The sequence below is a fragment of the Mandrillus leucophaeus genome, unplaced genomic scaffold, assembly GCF_000951045.1.
Source record: "Mandrillus leucophaeus isolate KB7577 unplaced genomic scaffold, Mleu.le_1.0 Scaffold292, whole genome shotgun sequence".
Classification (NCBI taxonomy): domain Eukaryota; kingdom Metazoa; phylum Chordata; class Mammalia; order Primates; family Cercopithecidae; genus Mandrillus; species Mandrillus leucophaeus.
This window is the reverse complement of record NW_012103054.1, coordinates 340382-365976: the sequence shown is the minus strand read 5'-3', so window position 1 is coordinate 365976 and position 25595 is coordinate 340382. Positions and strand designations below refer to the sequence as shown.

The 25595-nt window shown below is 40.3% G+C and overlaps 2 pseudogenes; one reads left to right on the top strand and one right to left on the bottom strand.

The window, feature by feature from the left end:
- Positions 1 to 1827: 1827 nt before the first annotated feature.
- LOC105543901 lies at positions 1828 to 2701 on the bottom strand (annotated as a pseudogene).
- Positions 2702 to 18948: 16247 nt separating this feature from the next.
- On the top strand, positions 18949 to 19156 carry LOC105543900 (annotated as a pseudogene).
- The last annotated feature ends 6439 nt before the right edge of the window (positions 19157 to 25595 follow it).

The following is a 25595-nucleotide window of genomic DNA, read 5'->3' as shown; positions in this document are numbered from 1 at the left end:
CATTTACAAACATGACCTCATGATCTCATCTGTTCTTCATAACTCGTCTCCCTCCCTCCCTCCTTCCCTCCCTCCCTCCTTCCCTTCCTCCTTCCCTCCCTCCCCTCTTCCCTCCCGCCCTCCTTCCTTACTTCCTTCCTTCCTTCCTTCCTTCCTTCCTTCCTTCCTTCCTTCCTTCCTTCCTTCCTTCCTTCCTTCCTTCCTTCCTTCCTTCCTTTTTATCAGAGAGGAGGTCTTGCTCTGTCATCCAGGCTGGAGTGCTGTGGTATGATCAGAGCTCACTGCAGCCTTCAACTCCTGGGCTCAAGCCTTGATCCTCCCACCACTTCAGCCCCACAAGTAGCTGGGACTACAGGTGTGAGCCACTGCAGTAAGGTGATCTTATTCTTGTTCCACAGATGAACAAAGTAAAATTCAGAGACCTGCAACATACCTTGGACCTGCAAATACTTTTATGTCTGTGTTTCTATAAGGACCTGTTCATTCCGGTTGTCTCAGTGGTCAGTGTGGATTGCCACGTGAATAATTTGGTGGTGGCTTAAAAAACAAATATTTACTTCTTGCTCATGTTTCATGAGAGCTGCAGGTTGACTGTGGGTCAGCTGTAAGTCTGATGGGCTCAACTTGGCTGGATGAGTAATTTGGTGGTGGCAATTGGTATAGACCCTGAAATATAAAAGATAATGAGGAGCTCAATAAGGTCATATCGTATTATTTGTTCACAATTATTCAGTCCTTCCTTGCCTTTGCCATACTTCTGTGCAGACAGAATACATTGCCCTCCCTGCATTGACCTTGGACTTGGCCACTTTCTTTGGTTAATAAAATGTGTGTGGACTTGATATTTGCTGCCTGAGCAGAAGCTTTCAGCGGTGTGGTTTGGTGAGACCTACTTCAGCCTTGAACTCCCCCGTGAGAACAGCACACCTTAGAGAGTTGCTCTTCCTTCAGTCCTGGCTCCGAAAGAAGACAATACTTGTGGCTGAGTCGAATCCAGCAGAGCTGAGCCCAACAGAGTCACAGTTGACCCACAGTCAACCTGCAGCCTTCATGAAACGTAAGCAAGAAATAAATAGTTTGTAAAGCCATTGAGAATTTGGTGTTGTTTGTTGCTGCACCAAAAGCTGACCAGTACGGAGTTTGAACACAAGTCTGGTTGACTCCAAAACCTTTTTAGGAACTCTCTGTGAAAATGGACACTACTTCCAGGATGATGTCTAATATGGTTTGACTCTGTTATCCCCACCCAAATCTCATGTCAAATTGTATTCTTCGGTGTTGCAGGAGGAGTCAGGTGGGAAGTGACTGGATCACCGGGGGGTTGACTTCCCCTTTGCTGTTCTTGTGATAGTGAGTTCTCATGAGATCTGGTTGTTTAAAAGCGTGTAGTACTTCCGCCTTCACTCTCTTTTATCTTCTCTGGCCATATAAGACATGCCTGCTTCCCCCTCACCTTCTGCCATGATTGTAAGTTTCCTGAGGCCTCCCAGTCATGCTTCCTGTATAGTCTGTGGAGCTGTGACTCAATCAAACCTCTTTTCTTAATAAATTTCCCAGTCCTAGGTAGCTCCTTGTAGTGATTCGAGAACAGACTAATACAGTATCTAATTTAACTAATCTGAGAACCTACTAGTGTTAGTAGTTGCTGAGGCTGTTACCTCCTTCAAGGCTTTGCCGAATTCCACTCTCTCACTGATACTTATCCTGAGCACCTAATTTAATTCTGCCACCTACTTCTCCAGCTCTACCTCTTCTGTCTTTTTTTTTTTTTTCTGTTCATAAGTTTATTGTCTTTATCTGAAAAATCCTCATAGAAAATTGTTTGGTTTAGCTCTCGGCAGCCTGTTCCTGAGCTCTGAGGGAGCTTGCCTTCTTTTGAGCTACCCAATCTTTCTTCTGAGCAAGGGACATTTTGGGGTGGTTCCACCTCTTCTTTTTAATTTATTTCTTGTGCTTTTTTTCAGAGACTGGATTCTCTTGTATAGCAGCATGAGCTTTCTTTTATACCTCCTCCATCATGTCTGCAGTTATGCTCTTCTTTATGCATTGAGAGAACTGTTTTTTGTAAGCATCTTCATCTTCTTCCATTAAGTGGCGCATGTCATCTGCAACACTCTGGCCCATGATGCGCTTCCGGTGTACTTCTGCATTAAATTCCTTGCTTTCAGAATCATAACCAAGGAATTGTTTGGTACCGTGAGGGATAGACAAACCTCCATCCACAGCTCCCTTCAGGGTGCCAAAAACTTTATAGCCAGTGGTATTCTGGCAAGGCCTGCATCCAAATAGCAGGTGAAGGCACCTGACTGATCATCAATGCTTTCCACATTGTATTCATCGCCAGTCACCTCCACTTGGCTTTCACAGATCTTGTCCATGAGAAGCCTGCGGGCCAGCAGCAGGCCAGTACAATACGCTGCAGCATAATTTGTCAGGCCAACCTTCACACCGTATTTTGGCAGTTCGTGTGCATATGCTGAGCAGGCTATCATATTCCCCTCTGTACGGGCATAAGCAATCTGACAAATGATAGCTCTATCATCCTGTATTTGGGTGTGTTGTATGTATTTTTATACTGTATCACTAAGCATTTCTGAGCATAGTAATCAGTTTTACCCTCTTGTCATCTTCTAAATTTCACTTGGTATCTCTTAAAGTAGGCCTTATTCTTAACAAGTGTGATAAACCCCATCCTGCAGAACAGAGACCACGTCCGTGGCTCGACAGAGATCTGCAGGCCTGGCACTAGTGGGGGAACAGGGCCCTCTTCTGTACTTTTGATTCCCTTTACCTTGACCTACTTTTTTCTCCTTTTGAAAGCACCTATTGGCCCGGCGCAGTGGCTCAAGCCTGTAATCCCAGCACTTTGGGAGGCCAAGGTGGGCGGATCACGAGGTCAGGAGATCAAGACCATCCTGGTGAACACGGTGAAACCCCATCTCTACTAAAAATACAAAAAAAAAAAAAAAAAAAAATTAGCCGGGTGTGGTGGCAGGCGCCTGTAGTCCCAGCTTCTAGGGAGGCTGAGGCAGGAGAATGGCTTGAACTCGGGAGGCGGGGGAGATTGCAGTGAGCCAGGATCGCGCCACTGCACTCCAGCCTGGGCGACAGAGCGAGACTCCGTCTCAAAAAAAAAAAAAAAAAAAAAGAAAGCACCTATTGCCTTCTAAAATACTCTACAATGAACTTACTTATCATGTTTATAGTTTAAATGTCTCCCTTGCTGAATTTTAAGAGGGAAAGGGTCTTGTGTGTTTTGTTTACTGCAATACTTTAAACAATGCTTGGCACATAGTAGGGGCTGAAAAATATTTTTTTAATAAATGAAAAGACGTCTGAAAGAATGGCAGCTGTTGTATTTTGGTAACATGACCAGTAGAGGTCATAGATGAGTTCTTTAATTATCTTGGAGCTACAACTACTATGTCTGTGTATGCAAGGATCTATTCATTCTAGATGTCTCGGTGATCAGTGTGGATTACTACACGAACAATTTGGTGGTAGTGATTAGCGTCGATCATGAAAAGTGCTGAAAGGTACACATTAATGATGCCTCAGATTGGCTTCCCCTTCATATATGACCTAGTCTTGGGAGCCAAGCAGAGAAAAAAAAAAAAGAAAAGCAAATAGAAAATAGGATGCAAGTTAGGGCAGAAAGTGTTGGCTTCAAGGCTATGTCTGTCTATATAAATTGCTTGGACATGAAAGTTAAATTTAAATAATCAGAGAAGATAGTAAAATGTTTCTTTTCAATCGCAAGCTGTTTGTTTAGATTAATAATACCTCCTCCCCAAAGTCTGCGCGTGTGCGTGAGCTGGGGCAGCGCAGGAGTATATACTGATAAAGCCTCTTAATACCAGGACACTTGACTGGCTTTTTCCTCTTCCCTTTTACCACAAAAAAACAGCAAACCACAAATCACAAGCCATGATTCGGCCTGAGTGTGGTTTATTCTCTCTGGCTTGATTGCTCGTGCCTAAATGTCACAGTACGTAACCACAGATATGGAGGTATAAAGGAATGATGACTCTGGATCAGAAGCGAATACTTTCCTTTTGATTGCATATGGATTTTGATAGATTGATTAGTTCAAGGGTAAACATTTGAGAAGGAAGAAAATGTACTTTATTGATTGTCCCCCACGCATCAGGCACTGTGATAGCTACTTTCCCATGTCATCTCACTCCCTGAAGTGAACAGTGTCAAAGATAGCATCTAGAACTCAGTAGAAGCTCAATAAATTGTTGAATGAGTCCGTGAACAGTAAATGACTCTTAGGAAGAAGCTTCTGTTTCCCTGTTTTGGTTTGGTTTGTTTGAGCCGGGGCTGATTTGTTATATTTTTCATGTTTATGTTTAGTGTTTTTTATTCATTACAGGCATCCATCTCCTGGGTCTGAAAAGTAAATAGAATGTGCTCCCTGTCACGAGACCCCAAAGGGTGGGCCTGGATGGAGAGCTAGGATGAGGAGATGCTAATTCTGGTCCTGCTCTGAAAATGAACCATTCCCTTTGATTATATATGATAAATCATTACATAATTCCTACCTTTTCTACTTCACAACATGTCGTGAGATAAATGTAAGATGCCATATTTGGAAGGTTATTGAGTTTTTAAATGGGAAAGTTAGTCAATAAATGGGAATTTAATGAAAAGTTTTCCATGAGGCCCACTGTGGGGGAAGTAAGACTAAAGCACAAACTCTACCCTGTATCACACATTGCTAGCCTTGTATAAATGCATGGATGAACAAAACAGAACAATGATCTCAAAATCGCATACTACTTGCTCGATGCCGCCTTAATGGAGGATGTGCATTTCCAGACTGAGGAACTCCATTGTGTTGGAATATCAGAGATAATGTTTTTTTTGAGCTTGGGGTTGGTAAAGGGCCAGAGACCTTAGTTCTTACACTATTCTGAGGCATGTCGCCAGATAAATGCAGGGGTAGATTCTCTTATGGGATGATGTAGAAAGAGAAAATGCCAACTTTTCAAAAATGTCTTTAGTATGGGGCAGGTAGGGTGGGAGGATGTGGAAGATCACTGTTGGAAGACTTTCCTCTAAAAGTTTATGGAAGTTCATTCTCACACTAACAGAAGTAAAATAAGTAAAATAGGATTTTTTTTTCTTCCTCTCTTTTTCTTTTCTTCCTCTCCTTTTTCTTTTCTTCCTCGATAGCACTTAGAGCTTTCGTTGGCTGTCAGACACGTAGTATATAAATTGCAAGCATGATCATCACACAGAATGTAAATATGCCAAGTGCACATGAACAAATTAGAGGTTTCTTAGTCAAATCCAAGCAAATACATACCTGATAATGACTTTGGCCGAAACATGTTTATACATTTTATAGTATGTTCACATTTGCCAGTGGTTAGCAAAGATTAAGCTTGCCAGACTTTAATATGGCACAAATGCCATGTTCAAGGCAAAGTCAGTGGACTATTACAGGATCTGGCAAATCAAAAACATTATCAACAGCTGTGGTTTCCAAAGGTTTTGTGAGACTGGAATAATCAAGTTGTGTGCATTTTAAGTGGTCATTAATTTTCCCGGTGCTTTTTAAAAATATAACTTATGATCATGAGTAGCTTCACATGGTGTAATAGTTATAATCAACTTTTGATTAGATGTGATGATGGCCAGAAGGCAAAAATTAATTAAGTCCCTAATTATTTAATTAAGGATTTATAGAGTGGCTTCTATATTCAGGGTCATGTATTTTGTACTAATTGTAGCCACTCACTTCACATCCCTTCCCATTCTTACTTTTACCAGAATTGTAATAAGTGTTCATTCGAATTTCACCGATTTCCATTGATCCTTACTGGTGGACACATCTTTAGATTATCCTTCAAAGGAAGGATAATGAAGAAAAACAGTGATTCTATATTGCTAAACAAGAGACCTTTGTATAGTGGAATTTAGTAGTATGATTCTATCTGATGCTAAAAACCATTTGAAAAGGGACAGAAGATTAACATTTTGTCTAATCTAGTAACTTGAATTGATAAAGTTTTATCATGACTATGACCATATATGATACCAATCATTATCAGTATCTTGGCTTTTCATTTTATATTTTAATTGCTATAATTATAACCCTGGACAATTAAAAATTACCTTTTCAATAAAGCTGGAAACAAAAGGAAAAAATTGCCTGTCAAAGATTATCTAAACTCACATTTTCTCTGTAGGGTCTTGGAATTTACTGTTTTATAAAAAGCAGTCTCCAAGGATTATGTTTTCTCTTTGGATGGGTGTTTCAGCTACGCTGAAGGAGACTTCAGTGATTCATGATTCACCTGTTTTTCTCCATAATATAATTGCGAAGAAACTGCTATGAACCTCATGACATTGAACTGGCTAAGAAAAAAAAAATCTTAACTATTAATATACTAAGTGTACATTTTCTTTAAAAAGTGACTTTGTTAGTTTCAAATATTTTTAATAACACACTTAATGCTTACAGAGTTGATTTATCACCAACAATGTTGCTTAGTAAATGTCTTTTGAAGATGTTTTTAATGCAAAGATAAGGCTTCATCTAAGATATACAAATCTAAGTTCATACATGAACTATATCTTCAAGTCATTATTGTTTTTCTAGAGGCCAAAAACTTAGTTGGCCCTATAGATAATTTTATTGAAATGAAACAATGTTATCAAGAAAAATTGCTTTACCATTTCAATACTTTATCCAGTCTTCCCTAATCGGTTTAGCACATTCACTTGCATGGTTGATAAAGAAAGCGTTTGCTAAAAAAGTTAAAATAAAGGTAATCTGAAGAAATTATTCTAAATTTGAAATTTAGTTTAAATGATTAATAATAAGAAAACCTTATATTTGTAAACTTATTGTGAATAAAATACTTTCATATAGTATAATTCTCTTTTTTTTTTGGTCTTTTATCTCTTTTATTTTCAATTTTTTAAAAAAATTTTTCCTTATAGCATTTTGCTGTGACTGTAATACCTCCAATGGAACCTGTCTTAGTCCATTTTCTGGTGCCACAACAGAGTATTACAGACTGGGTAATTTATAAAGAAAAGATGTTTATTTGGCTTATGGTTCTGGAGTCAGGGAAGTCCAAAGGCATAGTACTAGTATCTGCTCAGCCATTGAGGAGGGCCTCCTTGTTGTGTCATCCCATGGCAGAAAGCAGAAGGGCAAGTGACAAATGCAAGAGACAGAGAAAGAATAGGAAATACTTACTCTTTCATCAGGAGCACACTCCTGTGATAAGTAACCCACTCCCACAATAACAGCATAAATCTACTCACGCAGGCAGAGCCTTCAGGACCTGATTATCTCTCAAAGGTGCCTCTGGTCAATACTGTTATGATAGCAATTAAATTTTAACATGATTTTGGAGGGGACAGTCAAATCATATCAGAACCTTAACATACAGTCTCATATTGAGGGAAGTTTTTAGGGAAAAACTTGAGCAGACCACAAAAACTTCAGATACATAAGGACAACATACACGCCTTATTTAGCCATGCTTTGTGGGGCTTCATACTATTATCATTCAGCTATTTGGATTAGTCTAATTTCTTAACAAAATAGAAATTGTATTTATTCTCAAAAAGGCAAAACTGATATAAGAATTTACAAGGCAACAATTCAGCCTATTACAAATAGATAATTCCATTGTGTGTCAACATGTCACTTAGAAATAAAAAATATTATTAGCTGTTTCTTCTAACCCACAGTAGCCTTATTAAAAGTAGATGATATAAACCTTGGATATGTCAGGCCAGGATGTGTTTGATTGGCGCAGATCATTGCTCAACTGATGTAGGACTACCTTCTGGACCATACAATATGCAAGGCCATTTTCTACTATACTGTGCTTAAGAAACGTGTGAAGCTAGGCTGGGCGCAGTGGCTCATGCCTGTAATCCCAGCATTTTGGGAGGCCAAGGTTGGTGGATCTCCTGAGGTCAGGAGTTAGTGATCAGCCTGGCCAACATGGTGAAACTCCGTCTCTACTAAAAATACAAAAATTAGCTGGGCATGGTGGCATGGGCCTGTAATCGCAGCTACTCGGGAGGCTGAGACAGGAGAATTGCTTGAACCCAGGAGACAGAGGTTGCAGCGAGCCAAGATCACGCCAGCCTGGGTGAAAGAGCAAGACTTCATCTCAAAATAACTAAAATAAAATAAAATAAAATAAAATAAAATAATAAAATAAAAAAATAAAATAAAGTGTGAAGCCCATCATGTTGAATGACTTTGTAAACCAAAGCACAACAAGATGCTATATAGAAATTGCCAGTCATCATCTATTTCTGCTAACTTTCCAAGTTCCTATGCCAATTGTCAGGAAAAAGATTGCATATACACTTTATGACTTCTTAAAGACAAGAATATGCTGGTGTGGAAATACTTTCACGGTTCTGTAACATCACTGGAAAAATTTAAGGCTGAGTAATCCATAAGTAAAAGCACATTTTCACAGGGCAAAAGAGACAGAGTTACCAGTAAGTTGTCAATTTCATGACCACCATTTTGCCTTTTTAATTTGGTTTTAGGACATTCTTTTCATTTTCCAAGGCTTCACATTACTAATTAGGGGGATTTTGCCATAAATTCAGAAGGCAAAGCTGTTCAAAAAGATCACTGTATGCTTTTCTTGAGTTTGATTCAACAGCAAGGAATTTTCTGGTCGTTTTAATTGATAGCTGGCTTTCCAGTAGTTTTCCAATGCAGTAAACCTAATTCACCCCACTTATTTTAAAAGATATCCACTCTGTGTCTCTCACACGTGTACTGGATCTCTTCCTGTTTTCCCTAGGTGGGAGGTATGATGGACTACTATATTTCCAGGCCTATAGTTCTTTGTGCTGTTAGAGCTCTGCATTCTTTTAGTCCCCTGGCCAGGGCCCAATGAGACTCTCTGATCAGCATGAGGGCTGGATTCTGAACATTCGCTCCTGACACCAGAATGCCTCATCAATCTTTTATCCAGTGGGAGCCTTTCCAGTGCCAATTTACTCATGGAATAATATTAGCTCATTTCTTCTATTCTTGCCTACTGCATTCTTCTCCCTCTCCTGCTCCCATGTCTCCAGGCACATAGGAGGGTGTTTCACTGATGGCTATAATGATAGTAATAGGTGATATTTATTGGGCACTTACAATGGGCCAGACAATCCAAGAACTCCACACATCGAGCAAGAATGCTTCCTTAGGCCTAGCTGTCAACACTCCCACTGTCACTTCCGTGCCATCATGCCCATGCCATGGGGGGCTGACGCCCCGAGCTAACAGTTCTCCTGGGGTAAGTGTGCCAGATTTCACAAGTAAAAATATAGGAAGTCCAGTTACATTTGAATTCCAGAGAAACGGTGAAAAAAATGTATATCCCAAATATTGCATGGGACACAGTTATACTAAAAGTTATTTATTGTTTACTTGAAATTCAAATGTAACTGGGCTTCCTGTTGTTTACCTGGCAGCCCTGTTTGGTAGCCTGTCTGTACTACAACTGTGGAAGTGAGCCACAAACCCCAACGTGCCCAGGTTTCTCCTCATTCATCCGGATGTTTGAGATTGGGTCCCAGAAAAATGAAGCAGAGAAAAAAACCACTGGTGTCTGATTTCCTCTTCTCCTCCCCTCCCCGACTTCTTGCACTTTCAACTCCGTCCACTGCATGTCCACATCCCTACTCCAGGTGTAAGTATATGTGGATGCGCAGTGTACATAAAATCTGTGATCTAGTCAGCAGGTCCTATTTATTTTTATTTTATTGAGACGGGGTCTTGCTCAGTTGCCCAGGCTGGAGTGTGGTGGCACGATCACGGCTCAATGCAGCCTCAACTGCCTGGGCTCAAGCGATCCTGCCACCCCAGCCTCTCAAGTAGCTGGGAGTACATGTGTGCTCCTCCACACCCAGCTAACTTTTAAAAAATTAGTACTCGTGGAGATAAGGTCTCGCTGTGTTTCCCACGCTGGTCTTGAACTCCTGGGCTCAAGCAGTCCTCCTGCCTGGGCCTCCTAAAGTGCTGAGATTACAGATGTGAGGCACCTTACCTGGCGTCAAGAATTATTATCTTGCTGTTGATTTGGAAAGCTTATTTGGATGTCAGAAACTAAATATTAACTCTTTAAATAACTTTGCATTCCTGATGCCTTACTTTGATCTCTCCCTGCTACCCTTGCAGATCAATGGCTCTCTGGCTAATAAGATATCAAGAAATGCAAAAGAGAAATGCATACTGATGTAATTGTGAGGAGGAGGATTTTGCAAATTAAATTATATGAATTTTTTTAGCGTTGTCTGTCTTTCCCCCTTTTTACCACCCTAATCTAGAATTTAATCTTCATGAGCATATAGACGCTAATGTGGGAATGCTAAAACAGTGCCAGGCCCTGCCTGGTAAAAATCTGTTGAACGACTTTTCCAGTGAGGAAAATGAGACTTAGGAAGTTAGTTTGCCCCATTTGCACAGCAGAGCTGGGCTTCACATGTTGATCTGACTAATTCGTGAGCCGTAGCATATCACTGCCATGTATTTCTGCCTATCTGCTGTCTAGCAGTTCATACAGTTTGTGTGTGGTTTGATTTTCCTCTTGAAATTTGGTTTCAATGTGGAAAAATCAAAAACAAGAAATGCATTTCTTCTTTAGCTCAACAAAAGGGACTTTTCAACACTAGCAACAAAAGGTAAAGGAAAAACTGAAGAAAAACAAAAAGAATCTCAAAAGCATAGAACCATCATGTGTATAAAGTACTGCTTTCTAATCGTATGATGACCAAAGGTCTTTTTATTCTGCCTCCTGTCTGAGAGTCCAATGCGAATGCCATGACCTTGAGATAATAATTTCTTGCATAGGGCCACATATAGCCTATGGGAAGAGGCACCTTTTGCTGGTCAGACACGGTGCAGCTCCATGGCACACAGCCTGGTAGGAGGAGCGCAGACTGAATCTTAGCTGCACTTGCTGCCCTGGCCAGGCACCCTCATGGACTGGACAGCCAACACCTCCAACACCTCTATGGGTAACGGCCTTTTCTTGGCATATCTGGCCCTTGGACCAGAGTTTCGGTTGTAGTAGCTGTTAAAAAGTGGGAAATCTTTCCTTTCCTCCTGGGTCCTTGTCTGTTTTCTACCACCTGCTCTCTGGGCATCTTGTCCCCTCCCTCCCAACTTGTGCTGTTTTATCGTCCATCAGATCTTCTTCCAGGAAAATTACCCCATTTCCATTTATGTCCCCACGTCCAACCCGAGCAGGCAGGCAAACACAACTCCCTCAGCTTCCTAAGGCCCTCTCACTCATGTCTGCTTTCATCTTTCCAGCTTCCCACTGATTTCCAGGGCAAGTAGCTAATGCCCATTGGCCCCAGTGAAGACCTTGCTTTTCCCAGACCAGGTCAATATATCTACTTACCTCTTGAGCTTTGTGTCAAAGGGAGACAGAAATGGAATCACACTTTACCCTTGAACAATATAATTCATGTCAGAAATAGTCAGAACTTTTTCTTTGATTTTGATGACAGAAAAACTCAAACTATAATTATTCAACAAACAGCATTGCTGGGGAAATGTTTACTAGAGTAACAGTTTGAAGCCACTGTGGGATTTAAAATGATACACTTTCTGCGGCACCTTAGGCTTCCATGTGTTATTCAAAGAGAAATTCTCACTGTTAATATAACCAGAAAGGAGAACATTACATTTGTTAGTTCATGAAGAGAGACATATCATTTGATCTTGAACTCTCCCCTTCAGGACATCCTTCTTGGAGGCTGTACACCTAAGGCAATGCAGTGGAATGCATGAAAAAGAGGGGAGACTTCAAGAAGAGGAGGGTTGTTTGTAAGAATCTGATCTCCATTAAGAACAGGGCCAGAGGAAATACATTTGAATTGCAGAAGGAAGAATTTAGGCTAGATCCAAATACTCTCTGACTGCATGGGTAACCAGTAAAATAGGTGTCCACCATCTATTATGTGGTGGATGTAACCAGTACATTAGATGTAAAATAGAGGGTAAACAATACCTTTTTAAGGAAGATCCATAAAATTTTGATAGAAATCGCATTGCTAAAATTCAAAAATCATAAGACCTTCTGAATACCCTAACCAACATATAAATTTGCATTCCCTTACTCACTTTTCCAACATCACTCTTATTTTTTTTCTAAAGAATCCCTCTAATTATTATTACTCAATTCAGTAAAATAATATACTTTTAAAAAATATATTGTTGGGTTTGACTAAATTGATCAAATTGAAAGTTAATTTTGGTGTGTAAAGACATGATCTTGTAATGTTCCCACTCAAAGATTTCTATTAAAGTCATACCAAAGAAAAATAGGAAATGGAAAGAAGAATTCCAAATATTAGAATTAAGGTCTAAATCCTGACTTCGCCAGGGAGAGCTGGATTTCTTTGAGAATGGGGTTGTTCCTTTCTTTTTCTTTTTGCAAAGCTGATTTCCAGAAACCTTTCTAGTAAGAAACCATTCATACTCTCTATTTTGTTACGGAGAGTATGAGAAAAAAAAATTTTTGAGACAAAACCTTGCTCTGTCACCCAGGTTGGAGTGCAGTGGTGCCATCATAGCTTACCATAGCTTCAAACTTTCAAACCTTTGGGCTCAAGCAATCCTCTCACTTTAGCCTCCTGAGTAGTTGGGACTATAGGCCCATACCACCATGCCTGGCTAATTTTATTTTATTTTTTATGTAGAGACAGGGTCTTGCTATGTTGTGCAACCTGGTCTCTAACTCCTGGCCTCAAGTGATCTTCCTACCTTAGCTTCCCAAAGCGTGTGATTATAGGAATGAGCCACTGAACCCATCCTGAGAAAATTTTGAACCATGTTCGTGAGGGGCGAGCAGAAGGAGCTGCTCTCTTCCTATGGATTGTATTGTTGATTGAGACGGGCACATAATCGCACAAATTTTCTTTTCACTTTGCTTAAGAAGACATTTTCAATGTAAGTCCATAAGGAATCAAATGTGGTTATCAAACCAGTCCATTTCCAGAAGTGACTCCACAGCCAAAGGAATCCTGACATATAATAAGAACAAAAATGTTCAAAGTATAAATACATGAAAAATAACATTAGCTTTGCTTTCTAGCAATGTGGCTAAGGTCATCTGAAAGCTCTCTTACTATAAATCACTTACATAAGCTAAAATATAACAAGCATGCTTTTAAATGCTACAAAGAAAGTAAGGAAAATACCCTGCAAACTGATCATTTGATGGCTAGGGGTTTAGTTTTTTGTCAGTATAGTTAACAATGGGTTTGGATTTTAATGGCCATGAAAGTACAGGAGACAAATCTTTGGACCTGTGAAAGGCAGAAATTTAGACTTAAGACCCTTAAATAAAGAACTTTTGAATTACTGTAGATCTGTGAAGCAGGAGAACGGAAAATGTTCATCCTCTTCCATTAGGAGACAAACTTTTGCACTTGGCCTGATCTACTAGGAAAAGAGGAAGCAAAGGAAAATCCTGAGGATATTAGAAACCTGAACCCTAGGCTGCTCTCACTCAGATTTAGAGTTTGAGTTTATACTATCTGGATGACCTAGATTCTCCACAAAATAATGTAAAAAGCATTCTCAGGTTGATAACAATACTGGTGCCTCCTAATATGAGTGACTAAAAGCCTTCTCTAGGAAGACTTATTTTCAACCTAGGTTGCATAGGAATCCTGTAGGTAAAGTCCCACCCAACACGAACTCACAATTCTAAATTACAAAATACAGGAAAGGCAGGGCATGCTGGCATATGCCTGTAATCCCAACACTTTAGGAGGCCCAGGCAGGAGGATCACTTTTGCCCAGGAGTTTGAGACCTGCCTGGGCAACATGCTGAAACATGTAGAGACAGCATGTCTCCACAAAATATACAAAAATTAGCCAGGTATAGTGGCATGTACCTGTAGTCCCAGCTACTTGGGAGGCTGAAGTGAGAGAATCACCTAAGCCTGGGAGGTAGATGCTATGGTAAGCCATGATCATGCCACTGTACTCCAGCCTGGGTGACAGAGTGAGGCCCTGTCTCAAAAAAAAAAAAAAAAAAAAAAAAAAAAAAAAAAAAAAAAAAGAGAGAGAGAGAGAGACAAAATACAGGGAAAAACAATCTAGAGTCATCAGAAAAGCAGCCAATATAATTAGATCCTCATTTAGAGAGAGACTAGAAAATAAGCATGTTTACAAAGATGAAAATGATAGACAGTAGGGACTCCAAAAGGGCAAGAGTTGAAAAACTACTTAAATTACCTAGTGGGTACAATGGTCATGATTTGGGTGATGGGTTCAGTAGAAGCCCAAACCCCAGCATGATGCAGTATACCCATGTGACGAACTTGCACATGTACCACTGGCATCTAAAATAATTTTTAAGAAGAAAAGAAGTATGTTTAAAACTGTTAAAGAGAAAAGGCAAACAGTTCTACTGATGGGCAAGGGGGTACTGCATGTTATTTGAGGGACCACTTCCTGTGGCATAGGCTGGGGATCAAGCAGGGGAACTGAGCATGGTAGTGGGCAGGCCTCCTGGCCTTTGCCTGTGGACCAGCAGGCAGAGGGAAGTTTCAGTCTGTACTCCAACTGAAAGTGAGTTTGGAAAACAGACTGATTAATTCCAAAAGGGTAGAAACAGCAAGAACCCAATGAAAGTAAAGCACGACAAAGCTAGTGAATTTAGAAGGTAGAAGATGTGGTGTACTCTAAGGCAAAAAACACAAATATAAGTACCTGTTCATAAGTCACCTTTAAAGGAGTCTGTGATTGGAAGCTGGTTGGGGCAATAGTCAGAGGTATTGCTTTGCCTGTAAAGTGACGCCCGATCCAATAAAAGAGACTATGCTAGGGCTTTAATAGCAAATTTTAATGCCTTGAACTATAGATATTTAACTAGAGTTTGGTTTCTCCCATCCCTGCCCCAGGAATGTCTGCCCTTTGTTATGTGAGTATAGGAGGCAAAACTTCCAGGGTCTTCTGTCTGATCATCTTCCCAATGAATGGGACTGAAAGTTTCTTAGCACTAGAACTAGGCCTTGATATTTTATCATAGTATGAATTCATGTCATGCCAGGTCTGTAGGTAGTACATCACCATGCAAGGTGGTGTGTTGAAGACATGTGATGGTTACTTTCATCCACATTCAACTGTTTGGAACTTTTTGGTACCTGTTTTTTGATAAGGAATGGAATAGTCAATTAAATAAATAAAATCAATTCAAACTGTTTGCTTAAGAAACTTCCAGATTTCCAGACAGGAATCACTTGTCTTCACGGACAAAATCCAACTCAGAGGTAAAAGCCAGATTAGCATAACTTGATGAGGATACATATAGTGGTTGCACATTGTGATGTTGTCAAATGAAGCATTCTAGTTGAGTAGGAAGAATTTAAAGCTGGTATCATGGGATCTGGAAAATCAGCCAGCAGTAATTTTTTCCCTCCCTCCCTCCCTCTTTCTATATACTTTACAGGTCCGTCTTTCTTTCTTTCTTTCCTTCCTTCCTTCCTTCCTTCCTTCCTTCCTTCCTTCCTTCTTTTTTCTTCTTTCATGTTTCCTGACATCGATAAAAGGGAGATTCCTCCTCCTCTTCCTCGCCTTACTCCTCCTTCTCCTCCCTCTCTTCCCTTCTCCTCATTCTTCCTCCTCTCCTCTCTCTCCCCACCCCCTCCATCCTGGTCATTCCTTTTATCTCAGTATCTGTCTTTGTGGATAACTCTTTCTACCCATTCACCTGTATCTGCTGAATGCTGGCCTCAGCCCCTGTGTCTACATGACCTTCCAGCCCAGCTCCCCAGAGTTTACCATGTGCCACACTCTAGGTTTCGGTTTTGTCAGGTGCCTCCTCTTGCCTGAGGCAAGCATGGAGGGAGCGGAAAGTAACCATAGTCCTAAAAGGTATAGAAAGGGAGAGAGTAGAGTTTCTTTTTACCTTCTTGAGTAGAAATACAGCCACTCTTTGCCCTGCAGTATAATTTTCAAGCTACCCTATACGTTTAAGGCAGCTGGGCATCTCGGAGTGCTGTGTGATGATTTATTTGTGCAGATTCATGTAACACTACCTTGTTCTCTTAGATTTCGTTGAAGCTGGTGGTCTTTGTTATAGCTTGTGGTTCATGATTTATCTGAGGATTACATGAGGAATTTTTTTCTCTAATGGTGTGGTAAAGGGCAGAGGAGGATCTCCCCTTTACAGATATCAGAAAGCATGAAAAAACATAATTGGATTTAATACTTTGCAGATATTCTGTTTTTCTTCCCAATTATTTGATTTCATTTAATATACATATTCTTTCTCTTTTTCCTAGCTTTAGAAGCAAACCAACAAAAGCAGTTTGGACTTTAGCAACTTTTTTTAGAGCAGCATTTAGAACAGTTTGTATGTTCTGAGGAATATTATATGTGTGTGTGAGTGGGGAAGGGATTCACACTGAATAAATTTTAGAAATAATTAAACAAAATAAAGCAGTTTCCTTTACTGCAAGACTTCTCTGATCATTTGATATGCTAATAGGCTTTGTGATACTCCAAATTATAAAGATAGTTTTCCCAAATGTATTTGACCTTCCAAAAAAACATAGTCATGTAAACAGAAGCTTTTAACCTTGTTGTGTCTGCCAATGCCAAGTTCTGCTGCTCTTCTGACCCAAGAGATTGTCTGATCCTGTGCTGGATGAATCTCAGTGACACAGCCTGCCCTGTACACTCTGCTCTGCGATGCAAGGGCCAAGACTCTGAAAAGTGTATTTTGCTCTGGTCAGTGAACTTCCTCTTAGGATGCCCTATGGGGACTCTGGGCTGCAGGCGGGACAGGGATTTTCCTTCTTCCTGTTTGCTTGCTGTTTCTAGGTATCACCCTATCAGTGGCCTTTCTCTGGGCAGCAGTAGTCATCTTCTGTCTTCAGTTTCTTTCCTTGCTCTTAGAACCTCACTGCAATCTGTCTGAAGAGCAGTGGCCTCCAGCTAGCGCCTCCCTCGGAGGTCAGAGCCCCAGATCCAGGACACTTGTCCTACAAGCTCCTGATGTATCAGCAATGACTTGGCAGCGGCCCCACCTCAAGACATGGGTCCCTGCTCTATGAGGTTCTCATCCAACTTACAGTTCTGGAAACTCCAACCACTTCCCCAAGAGTGGTAGTTGCTTCCTTCTATCTCTGTTATCTTAGTGCCTCTTTTTGCTTTTTAGCCTTTCAACCCCTGTAATAAATTTCCCATATCAAATTCCCTCTGTTAAAATACCTAGTGTGGTGTCCATTTTCTCGACTGGACCTCGATGGAAAAGAATACAGTCCTCCACAGGAGTGGCTCTGAGATGGGGCGAGGGTAGGAGGGTGGGTAGAGGAGACAGGGGAGGATAAGCCTTGAATTCTTTCCTTGAATCTAAAGCAGTGTTTTTCAAATGTTAGAAATTTAAGGAACTCAGAGGAATTTCATTTCAAAAATTTTACAACATTCCTTAAGATAATAGGAGATGATCTGGGTTGCGGTAAAAAAGTAGAATTATGAATTTCTTTTTGATTTAAAGAGTTATGTTATCCCACAAGTTTAGTAAAAAGGGAGCTAAAGGAATCCTTCCTCAGGGCTCTATTTGCCGCAACTGTAAACGATGTATTTGAAGAAAGGGGAACGAGATCGTGTGACGTGGTAAAGTATTGGAATCAGGAGTGAAGTGCAAGCAATATGTTCTAAATGGAATTTCCAAAGATACATTTTAAAATATTTGGTTAATAAATAACTAAACTGCTGGGCATGGTGACTCATGCCTGTAATCCTAGCATTTTGGGAGGCCTAGGTGGATGGATTATCAGAGGTCAGGAGTTCAATACCATCCTGGCCAACATGACGAAACCCTGTATCTACTAATAATACAAAAATTAGCCGGGTGTGGTGGTGGGCATCTGTAATTCCAGCTACTTGGGAGGCTGAGGCAGAAGAATTGCTTGAACCTGGGAGGCAGAGGTTGCAGTGAGCCAAGATCATTCCACTGCAGTCTAGCCTGGGCAACCGAGTGAGACTCTGTCTCTAAATTAAAAAAAAAAAACAAAAAAACAAAAACTAAATTAAGTCTCAGGTTCATAAATATTGGTGATTATTAGAATCATCTGGGGGGCACTAAAATTCCACATTGCTGAGTTTGATCCCAGGCCCCGGGTTTCAGGCTGGGGTCTTAGATTGAGATGCTAGGATTGGGATCCTAGGAACTGATATTTTTTGAAAAACCACCTTATGTGATCAAAGGAATCCAATGATTAATAGATTTAGGATTCACCATTATATAGAATACAAATCTTTATTAAAATGCATATATATCTATGTGTGTGTGTGAAGAACTTAGATTCAGCTTCTCCTCCACCACCATTTAAAGTATGAGGAGCTAGGAGCAACATAGTGTTGACAGTCACTATCTTGGTAGGGGGCAGTCTGGAAACCACTGGGCTAGAAAAGACGAAAGACAATGGAGTTTCCCTAGGAGACTGATTTTTGAAGGGCTTTTGATCATCCTCCACCCAGCGTCAAAGCCAATCATGAATCCTCAGAGCCAAGGAGGTCCTGGCAAGTTCTGTTGTGGTGGTTGGACATCCCTACCCGGCTCTCACGATGCTGGGATATGAGGGTCCAAAGTGGGCCTTTCACTCATCAGTGCAAAACTTTTCTCAGGCTGTTACCTGTGTGTGAGTCTGAGATATAGTAACCAGGCAGCTGACTTCAAAACCATCCACAGAGACTGCCAGGGGCTTGTCAGGTGAATGGAAAATGAAATAAACATAAGAACATCGCCAATGTAGGCAGCAAAAAAGAGTAGAATTAATATTAGTCAGAGTCAATTTTCTTGCTTTGTGACTTTGAAATGAAATACAGAACAAAGGAGAATCTTGATGTTTTTTAAACACTCTTATGAAAGGGGGAAAAGGGTGTTTCCCTGGCACTGCTGGTGCAGGCCCTGTCTTGTCGCCATGCCTCTCAAAGTTAAGAAAATCAAGGACTTTCTGCTCACAGTCGACAAAAGGATGCCAAATAACTCAGGATCAAGACATATAAGAATAATGTGAAGTTACAAGTTCAGTGCAACAGATACCTTTATACCTTGGTCATCACAAAGAGAAGGCAGAGAAACTGAAGCAGCCTCTGTCCCCAGTTTTGACAGTGAAAGAGCTGGAATAAATTGGCACAATGATTTAACTGTATTAAAATTCTTTTTAATTCAAACAACAAAATTAATTATTTTAATTAAAAGGGTGAAAAAACTCCTCGTTTTCTGATTGATTCAGTCAGCCAATCGCCTGGTGGAGTCTGGTTTGGGTTATATCATTTTGTTAGTTCGTGTTACTTAGTGTTCTGGATTTGATCAGGAAATCCACCAGGCGTGTGGCTTTTCAATAGTGGAATCTTGTTGGCAGGAAAAATCCTCAGCACACTGGGTGATTCAAGTGCACTTATAATTTGCTCTTGCTTTACGCCCTTTGTTATGTGCACATTCCACACGAATCTATCACTTCTCTCTGAGTTATGTGCTGCTCGGGACTGATGCTCTTACCACCCACCCAGTGAGGGCAACCTCTGCTTCTCGAACTCACAGAACCTATTGTTCTGTCCCTCTCTTAACCGGCGCTGTCACTGCAGCCTTTTACCTCCAGCCGTGGGCAGGGAAATGACTCCCCAGAGGGCCATTTCTCATGGTCATAAATGTTCTGTTTCACTAAGTTCCATCAACGTTCACCAAACACTGAAGCAAAACAGTCATTCTCTATGCGTTCTTTCTTTTTGGTATAAACATATGTACTGTCCATAAAAGTGCATAAGCTATTTGTGTATGTGGGATGGGTAAACTGGAAGCCATGTCAGCATCTGTACACAAATCATTTGTGTGTGTTGTAGGGTACATTTACTTGTTTTTCAGTAAGGGAGTAAGACACCTTCATGCCTGGCTGAACCACCAACTTCGCAGGCTTCATGTAGATAGTACAACTGTTAATGTGTTTGGATTTTCATTAATCACTCTTCTCCAGTTTTTTCCCCTGGTGTTCCAGGTGTGTTGATTTTAATCGCTTCACTCATTTAAGCATCTCCCCAGACTGTAATAGATTAGTTAGCCGTCCAAGCCTGCTGCTGGCTTTCCCCTCTCCCCTTCTCATGTGCTTCCACACCCAAACTAACCGGAAACATTCATTGCTCAGTAATGAGGCTGCGATTCTTCTCTGTGGAATCCAGGAAGACAGAAAAGGCAGTCTCTCTTTATGCTAACATCACCTCCTGCTTTCCTGTCTTTGTTCTATTATATGCTCTCTGCTGACTACATTCAGAGAAGAAGCAAATGTTACCTCATCTTCCCAGAGCATGAAGTTGTGTTACCAAGCAATCTTAGGACAATTTACTATGTAAGACACACAAAACAAACCAAAATACACACACACACACAGAGTAGGTCAAAACAAAACAGTTTGGGCATACTTTCTAATTTTTCAAACCTTGCTTGCTGAACAGCATATTTAATAAAGCACATACCACTTACTTGATCTGGCAGTACTTAATGCAATAACTTACACCCAAAGGAGGGCCCAAACATTTAGCCACCGATGTCATCAAATAAGGGAAGAAGGTTTGTAATAATGGTTTGTAATTAATGTTTAGGTTTTAAGAGATGCCTTAAGAAAAACAAAAGGTCTTATTCACTCATTTGCCCTCCTAAATAGCTCTGTTTTTGAATTGACTGAGCAAACACCCAATTAGAGTGGTAATTTATTAGGGTCATACATTAGCTGAAAAGAAAACGGAAAAAAAGAAAAGCTACACCAGAAACTAGGAATTACCAAAGGCTGATCTTGTTTGAGTTCATATATGCTATCTTTTAAGCAGGCTGATGACAATCTTTCCCTTTATATATTAAAGATAAACAATTTACACATAGTCCCCGCCTGGCTGCCTTAATCTTCATTGCAGGAAAAGACAGTGTAGAAGCACCGATTTAAAAACAGCAGCAACAATAAAACAGAAAACATAGGCAGTGCCAAGATGCATAAAGAGAGAACAGTTTCAAATGTCACAGTGAACTTAGCTTTCCTTCAGTTCATCCATAAGGCCTGCTATACCACATCATTCCAAGAAACACCAGGACTTTGTAGTTTTGCTATGGACGCTATCAGAAAGGTCAATTGGTTTGATCAAAATTATGGTTGTGTAGCGTCAGCCATTCTCATAGCAAAAATTGGTAACCTAAGGTTGACAACTGGCTTTTTAATTTTTTAATTAATTAATTAATTAATTCTGGAGACAGGGTGTCATGAGCGTTGCCCAGGCTGGAGTGCAGTGGCATGATACGGGCTCACTGCAGTGCTGACTTCCCGGGCTCAGGTGATTCTCCTACTTCAGCTTCCGGAGTAACTGGGACTACAGGCCTCTGCTACCATGCCCAGTTAATTTTTTTTTTTTGTATTTTTTGTAGAGACGGGATTTTGCCATGTTGCTCAGGCTGCTCTCGAAGTCCTGGGCTCAAGCTGTCTGCCCACCTCAGCCTCCCAAATTGCTGGGATTACAGACATAAGCCACTCTGTCTGACCCACTAAGCATTTTATAAGGGAGCCTGCAGTTTAAAACTAAATCTCAATCAAAATTGCTGTCATCTGTTATATTTATATTATTTTAAATTTTAAACTTTGATTGGAAATGAGATTGTTTTGATAAAATAATGAACTGAGCAACAAATTGATTAAACAATGACTAATATATTAATCATGAGTTTCTTTTTTTTAACTTTTTAAAAATTATTATACTTTAAGTTCTAGGGTACATGTGCACAACCTGCAGGTTTGTTACATATGTATGCATGTGCCATGTTGGTGTGCTGCACCCATCAACTCGTTATTTACGTCAGGTATATCTCCTAATGCTATCCCTCCCGCTTCCCCCCACCCCACAACAGGCCCTGGTGTGTGATGGTCCCCTTCCTGTGTCCAGGTGTTCTCATTGTTCAATTCTCACTTATGAGTGAGAACATGCGGTGTTTAGTTTTTTGTCTTTGCGATAGTTTGCTGAGAATGATGGTTTCCAGCTTCATCCATGTCCCTACAAAGGACATGAACGACCATTAGTTTCTTAATAACAAACATCCAGAAGAAAGTCAGAAAAACACCATCTAAACGTTTGATGGGATTCTAAATATTTGCAGGCCCTGTTTTTATCAAAGCTGACATTTTTCAATAAATCTTGTATTTTTTAAATTCAGTTTTTTTCTTTCAATTATTGCTTTTGGGACTTCATAGATTTACCTAATTCTTGCAAAGCTTGATCATGATATTTCACTTCTTTCTATTTAAGACTTCATAAAGTATTGAGATGTTGTAGTGGACAATCATTATTGCAGATAATAAGACAGAGACTGTGTTGGCTGTTCACCAAACAGGGTTCCTCTTCTTCCTGGACACCTACGTGGTTTCCAAGGAACAGTTCCAATTAGAAGTGGCCATGAGTCTGAGTCCTAGTGCATAGAATGTGCGCAGAAGTGATGTATACACTTCTGGGTTTGTCCTCCTATGAGCCTCCCAGGAGTTAAGATTATCCACGTGCTTTCTTTCCTCTTCTTCCAGATTAATGCACATAAGTTCAGGCCTCTTGGAAACAGTTGAAAATGGCAGAGTCACAAGATGGAAGGAACCTGGGTCCCAAAACATTACTGCTTGGAAGAACACTTCCAACGAGTCAGGAATACCCATTTAAAGGATCCAAGAATAAACGTTTTTTTGTGTTAAAGATTTTCAGGCCTGTAATCCTAGCACTTTGGGATGCTGCTGTGGAAGGATCAGTGGAGTCCAGGGGTTTGAGATGAACCTGGCCATCATAGGACGACTCTGTCTCTACAAAAAATGTAAAATACTAGTCAAGTACAATGGAGGACACCTGTGGTCCCAGCTACTTGGGAGGCTGAGGCAGGGATCACTTGGGCCTGAGAGGTTAAGGCTGCAGTGAGCCTTGATTGTACCATTGCACTTCAGCCTGGGCAACAGAGAGAGGCCCTGTTTAAAAAAAAAAAGATTTTTTTATAGACATGCATTATACACATATAATTATATGTATTACATATACAATGCAAATATATAATAATATACATTATTATATGATTTCAAAAACTATTATAAATATGTAATTGCAAAGATAGAGAAAGCTGTATTTTAGACATATAAAAGTTTTCTTACTTGGGGCAAATAGGTGGAGATATGTCCTCCCCTCCTACCATGATAGGTAAAGGTGGACAGATAATTCTTGTCCCTTCTCTCTGGCAAAAACACGGGCATGTGGCCTGACTCAACCAATCAGATGTTCCTGTCAGATACTTGAGGGACTTGAGGTAGTGACGTGTTTAATGATTCTTCCTTCTTTGTTTTGAACAAGGACACATGACACTGTCTGCATGGAAATGATTTTCCTCTCAGGTTATAATAGGCGTACTTCTTTTGCAGCTCTAAATCCAACTAGTCAACTTGTGAACATCTCTAGGTGAAGCTTCAGAGAAGTCCTTCTGATGTGTCAGCTGTATTTCGGCAAAAATATGTTGATATTTCTGTCAAAATTAGTTTTTTGGTGTATTTAAGCAAACTCAGTTTCTCTCTATTTTCACTGCCTGGCAAATGAGAAGCCCTACAGGTTTCTTTTTGTTTGTTTTTCACACACAATGGTTTAGGGGAGTGGTTAGTAGTATGTTTACCATAAAGAATTTCATTTCTAACTTTTGCCCTCTACAAAATCCGTGTGGATTGAAAGATTTTTCATCTACTAAAGGCTTTACAAAGTAGTAATAAATTTGCTTTTCCATATTTTGTTACTTCTCTCCTACTCCTCACCGTGGAATATGTAGGCTAATTCTAGGGGAGTGGGCATGGCTTTGACATGGGTTAGTGGGAATTTGAAATTTTGGCAGGCATGGCAAATTTGAATTTTGTTGGACATTTGGAATTGCCAGTCCTGGCTCAATCGGTTTACGTTAATAACATTTATTTTGACAGATAGTGTGTTAGGTGCTGAGGACACAGAAATCAGTAAGCTATGCTTTTCTCTCCAAGAAGTCATAATGTGGGAGGGGAGAAATATACACAAAAAGATATATTCAATATGGTGTGGCGGTGTTGAGCATAGGTGGATGTAAGAGGAGAGGGCTCTCTACTGGTTTCCTAGGGCTGCTGTACCTCATCACTACAAACCAACTAGCAGACATGTATGCTCTCATAGTTCTGGAGACAGGAAGTTCAAAATCAAGGTGTCAACAGGGTCACCTTCCCCCTGAAATCTCTAGGGAAGCATCCTTCCTCCATCTTCTAGCCTCTGGTAGCTGCTGAGAATCTCTGGCATTCACTGGCCTCTAGATGCATCACTCCGATCTCCACCTTCATCTTCATATGGCTTTCTCTTCTATGTGTGTCCAAATTTCCCCTTCCTTATAAGGACACCAGTCACACTGAATTTAGTGCCCACCCTAATCCAGTATGATCTAATCTTAACTTGATTCGGTCTGAAACTACTCATTTCCAAATAAGGTCACCTCCACAGTTTCACAGTAGACATGAATTTGGGGGTTGGAAGGAACTATTCAAAGCAGTATAGGGCATTGAGTTCAGACGAGGGCAAGTCAGAAAGATGATCAAAGGATGTTTCCTAGAAAAGAAGATGGTAGCTGAGCTGTATCCTGAAGGATAAATGAAAGTTAAAAGAGAAATAAGACGGTTCATCACCTAAACATGTGTGACACACGTAAAGGAGGCTAAAAATACCTTCTACACACAAAATTTTATTGTGTCACTTATTTTAGTTAACAGCAGGTTCAGTCTCAAACATTTACTTTGTCTTTTTCCTGTGGCAGTCTCCGTCACGGCTCTAATCCAGGCAATCCTACTGTAGTCTCAGCTGTGAAATATTTAGAGTCCATGTGCTAAATATATATCGCATTAACACTTCCTGGTGCCAAAATCTCTCTGTAATCCCAGCCCCTCTGTCCTGATTCTAACTAAACGTGGAACACCTGTAGACCTCTTATTTTTCTCTAATTTTGGATCTGGGACTACTTTTGCTCATAAAAAAAGTATAAAGGATCACTGTATTAGGATCAGAACTGACTTCATTTATTCAGTCAAGTCATTCATTAATTCCGTAAACTTTTTTGAGTATTAACTATGTGTAAACCACTCTGCTAGGTGTGAGGCAATTAAGAAGATGAATACAATATAAGTCTTGTCCTCAAAAAGTCTGTAGTCTAGGCTGGGTGCAGTGGCTCACACCTGTGATCCCAGTACTTTGGAAGGCTGAAGCAGGAGGATCAGCCAGGAGTTCAAGGCTGTAGTGAGCTATGATCATGCTACTGCACTCCAGCCTGAGCAACACAGCAAGACCCTGCCTCTGAATTTAAAAAATAAAGTCTGCATTCTAAAAAGGGAAAGCAAAACAAGTAATATACATGATAGACCGTAAAATCCATAGCAAAGGAGACCATGTTGACTTTGTTTATGGCTCTATCCCACACATAGTTCAACTTCTGGCTCACAATAATCACTCAAGAAATAGTTACTGAATTGAATTAAAAGGTTTAAACAATCTTGGGCAGGAAGAAATATTTTGGATC